This window comes from Cupressus sempervirens, chromosome 10, assembly GCF_028749045.1.
Source record: "Cupressus sempervirens isolate cs-2001-9-10 chromosome 10, ASM2874904v1, whole genome shotgun sequence".
Classification (NCBI taxonomy): Eukaryota; Viridiplantae; Streptophyta; class Pinopsida; order Cupressales; family Cupressaceae; genus Cupressus; species Cupressus sempervirens.
In genome coordinates this window covers 818,623,377-818,628,060 of record NC_143127.1, presented here as the reverse complement: position 1 = coordinate 818,628,060, position 4,684 = coordinate 818,623,377, and the positions used below count along the sequence as shown (strand labels likewise).

Below are 4,684 nucleotides of genomic sequence, written 5' to 3'. Positions count from 1 at the left end.
ATTTTCATTTAATGCCTCCAATGTAAGCTATCATCCTGTAGTCACCTCCCCTAGTTTGGTTGTGATTTTCATGTTGAACTTTGTGTAGGCTACCTTTGTCCCAATCACCTTTTCATGTTTCAACTTAGCACAAGCTTGTCAATTGGCCCACATGCTCTATTTTCACCTCTTTCAGCCTGTGGATTCAACTTATGTCTTCTAGCAGCTCCCTTATTCTAGTATGATTGGAATCAAGCACTCTCAAGGGTGTCTAATTTATTCTTTCTGACTCATCCTCATAACAAGCCATATGTGCCTTTGGTCTATGCCTTAATTGGAAACATTGAGGACCAAGACCCTTTCAATTTTAAAGATGGAGTGGGAGGTTCTTCTACCTTTTTATTTTTTATTGGTGTTTTGCTGCCTATGATCATTGTCTATACAGATGCTCTCCCCTCATGTCATGGGTGTCATTTCTCTTGAACTTGTGATGTTCCTTCTACTAAAGGACAAATAAAATGTCACCAGTAGTAGTGTTTGACCCTTCATCTACTTCTACGTGGAATGTGATCCTTTGACCATTTTGCATTCCTTTTTTAACATGTCCTTCGAGCACATAAAATTTAGTGTAAGGATTGGATAACTAATGTGGCATGATAAAGTTCCATTCCTAGTTCAAAAATGTCTTATCTTATTGTTAGTCACATTTAATGTTTTTGTAAATTCATCTAACAAACATTAACGATCCTAAGTAACCAATAGCTCCACAGAGTATGCCCAAACCAAGGCAAAACATAAGAGTATATCCAAAATAGAAGCTTGTTTGGAAAAATCTAGATATCTTTGTTTTCATGTAGTAATAATATATGGAATAGAGATAGACATAAACCATTGTTGATGCAGCTAAGAAGAAGGATGTCCATTGCCAATGATAGTTATCTACATTTAACAAAAAGTATGTTCCAATATTATGTAAAAACAAAATACATCTCAATGAATATAATTCCCAATGGAAGCAAACCACCCATTACTGACACCACTAAAGGAGTGAGATACCATTTATTCTCAGGAATTCACCAAGGAATACTCTTCACTCTACAAGGATTATCTAAAGCCCTACTCTAATTACTTCATACAACTATTCCCAAAAATGCTAAAGGGAAAGAAATGAAAGCCCATATTACAAAGACCGCCACCATGGTGCTAAAAGGAATAATAGCTAGTGACCTTTTAAAAATAGCTACAATATTAAATGTGAAACCAATTCCAAAGCACAAGAAAGAAAAAAGAGACACTGCAAGGACCATTTATTTCACCCAATGCTTCCCATCATTCCATGAGTAAAGGCTTCGACTCACATGACCTAAGATAAATGATGTAAGGGCATAGTAAATAATGAAAGTTGTAACAATCACTCTATGACCAACATAGAGCATGCCAATAATTTCCACCATGATGACAAGAAGCACAAGCATACAAAGATATGCACCAATACCCACTAATGCTGACAACAATACTAGATTTCTTGGTGTATAAAAAACATCCCCATGAACAAGATTCCATCCTGATTCTTCACTTCCATCTCTTTCTAGGGTTTCTATATCATCATCTTCAAGGGCATATTTTACATAGTCGTGTTCCTCAATGTGCACATCATAATCATAAAGACAAAACTAGTGAGAAAAATAAACATTATGAAGGAGTTTAAAACTGAAAACCAATGCATCATTGCAATATTCCACATTTGAATAACATGTTGGCATTGGACAAATGTGGCTTTGTGGGCTTATACTAAACATCATGCCTTGCTAGCTTTTATGTTTGAATGATGTGCACCCATATTCAAAAATCATAATGATTAGAATCACTATAACTCTTTTAATTTAGAAAACTTTAATCCCCAATGCATCTTACCATTTTGTTGCTATTTTAGTCGAGCGCTAAATTAGGTCTAACTATAAAAAATTCATTTTCAAAAAACTAACATTCCAAATTGATCTAATTATCATCTAATTATGACTAAAAACTATCTAATCACTGATTCAACCTTTAATTACTCATTTCACTTCTTCTTGCAACTTGCCAACTTTGTGCCTAGAAGTACTTTGGCCTACTTTGAAAACTAACAAAAACACCTGAGAAGGCTTTGAAATCAAACATATTGATTCTGTGTCCTACATACTCTTACCTTTTTGAATCTTATCTCAGGAAAAATTCTCACTCAAAATATATTGACTGTCAAAGTTGTTTTCTCATAATTGCCTACAAGAAAACATGTCAGAAAACCACAAAACATATTTGGATTTGGCTTTGGAAATAGGTCAAACTAACACTTGGAAAAATGAAAACTTGGGCATTGGTTTACTATCATTTGGAGAATACAAGTCTATTATTAGGACTCATGATGAATAACTGGGCAAATTTGGCAAGCAGTCAAAGTGGGCTACTCAGAATTTGCAGATTGGAAGCACTGGAAGAAAAGCATTTTTTGCAAATGGAATAGACCTGGAAGCAGACAGATTCATCAAGACTCAAAAATTGGCACACTTAAAATAATTTTAGAGTAGAATGTGATGGTACAGTCTGATGACATATATAAATAGAAGTTTTATTAGCCCTTTTTGTGAACATTTGTCTATAACATACTGAACTTTAACATCCTTTAGGATAAATGTTTTGAACTTTTGATGTATAAAGTATGGACATAGGGTATAAAATGATAATCAGAATTATATTTAAAAAGGGGTTCATTTTGTGGTAAAAATCTTTCTTCATGAATGTTTGATATGGGTAGATCTTCCTGCAGCTGAAGAGATTGCAAAAATTATTAGTTGAATAATTAATGCCTTTTCTATATAAACTAGTAAATGAAAATAAATGTTTGCGAGAAGTCTTGTGTGTATTATATGTTGATCACAGGATACAAGCTAAGCAGGAGTTAAACAAACTATGAAGGAATAGCGCTAATCCATTGATGACATTAAGGAAAAGCGTTATGACACCATTGTAGCTAGAAGACTTGGCAGCAAAGTCAGAAGGGACCTGTTTTAATGCATAACAAAGCAAGACCTGATAAAGTGGCTGAGCAAGGAAGAAAGCATCAAATCAATTAGTTAAACACACGATACCTAGATTCTTGGAAGCTATTTGAAGATAGATAAAAGAGAAAATCTAGCATTTTCTATGATCTATATTTGTGGGGAATTTAAGGGATGATTAATGTCTTTCAAATTGTGTGTTTGCAGTCTTAAGTTGTAACTGACTTTCCTTCATGAGGAAGTCGTAGTTTTAGGAGTTTGTTTTTCTTCCCTATAAATAAGACCTTGTCTATATCTATAAGGCTAGGTAGTGAGTAGACAAACAGAGTGGATAGACATCTTATCATTTTTTTGAGTTATTGTAACACTGCATATTGGATGAATATATGTCATTGCTGAGTTTCTACACTTTTATCTGAATTTGTCTTTCCTTCATTCTTCTATGGGGGCCCATGCGGAAGGTGGAGTTTGTTTTGGTAAGTAGGAGTTAGACTCAATTTTCTAAGTTAAGGTTAGAACTATTGTTCTTGCAGCCATTGGAAACAGAACCAGTCACTGTTCCTGCAGCAGTAGGTGCATAGATGTATGGCTAAATAATTAGAATTTCCTTCCAAGTATTTGATAGTTGTCTTTCCTTTGGATAAACTAGATTTCCTTAATGGTTATTGCATTCAAAGTAGTAGTGAGTTTTAGTGAAAACTAGAGCATATACTTTCCAGACATCATCTCAAGTTCACGCTCTCAGATTGACATTTAATGAAAATTAGCATAGTACTTTGGTGGTAAGGGATGTCCAATCCTATAACTAAAAGGGTGTTATATTGATTAGACATATTTTTGGCACCATTTTTGAGGATGGTGTCAGTCTAGTATTTACTATTAAGTCATTTAGTTTCATTTTTTAGCATTCTTGCATGCATAGAAGAAGAGATCACCTTGGAAGATTTCTTCCCAACTTCAATCAGGAAGATCCTTTTTATCCTGACCCTAAAGAAAGGGAAGAGAGAGAAGAAGAAATATTTGAGAATGTATTTGCAAAAGTACCAAAACAAGTACAATCACCGACCACATCTGAAGAATCTTTTCATTTGAATAATCTTTTTGCTAAGCCAGAATATCAAGATAATCCATTAGCTCTAGTCATTTATTAGCCACCACTAGGACATCTACAAATGGCAGCAACTTAGCCTACCTTTCCCTTTCCAATTCCTCCTTAGTAGGGTAATTAAAATTTGAAAAATATACCCTCAACTACCCTGCCTAAATTCTATGGCCTTATTATGAAAGATCCAAAAAATTTTCTCTTTGAGTTTGACATCCTTTGTTGAAGTTATGACCACACAACTAATGCCCATAAGCTAAAATTGTTTCTATCAACTCTCAAAGAAGCCACTTTGAGATGGTTCATGAGTTTAGGTGCCAATGTTGTGATAGATTGGCCAACTATGAGTAACCTATTTCTTAATAAATATATGGAATATTGCAAAGGCCATGATTTGAAAGGAGATGACATTTTTAAAATGTCACAAAAGGAGGATGAGACTTTGGAGGACTATGTTGCCTGGTTCATGTTTAACCTACAATGCAACACACAACATCAGTTTAATGAGGAGTCTCAAAAGCATCTCTTTTTGAAAGGAGTACATGATAGGAGTATGGAAGCTTTA

The 4,684-nt window shown here is 34.4% G+C and overlaps 1 pseudogene; it reads right to left on the bottom strand.

Annotated features, from left to right (window-relative positions):
* Window positions 1-676: 676 nt before the first annotated feature.
* On the bottom strand, window positions 677-1,723 carry LOC149536459 (transmembrane 9 superfamily member 1 pseudogene; annotated as a pseudogene).
* Window positions 1,724-4,684: the final 2,961 nt, after the last annotated feature.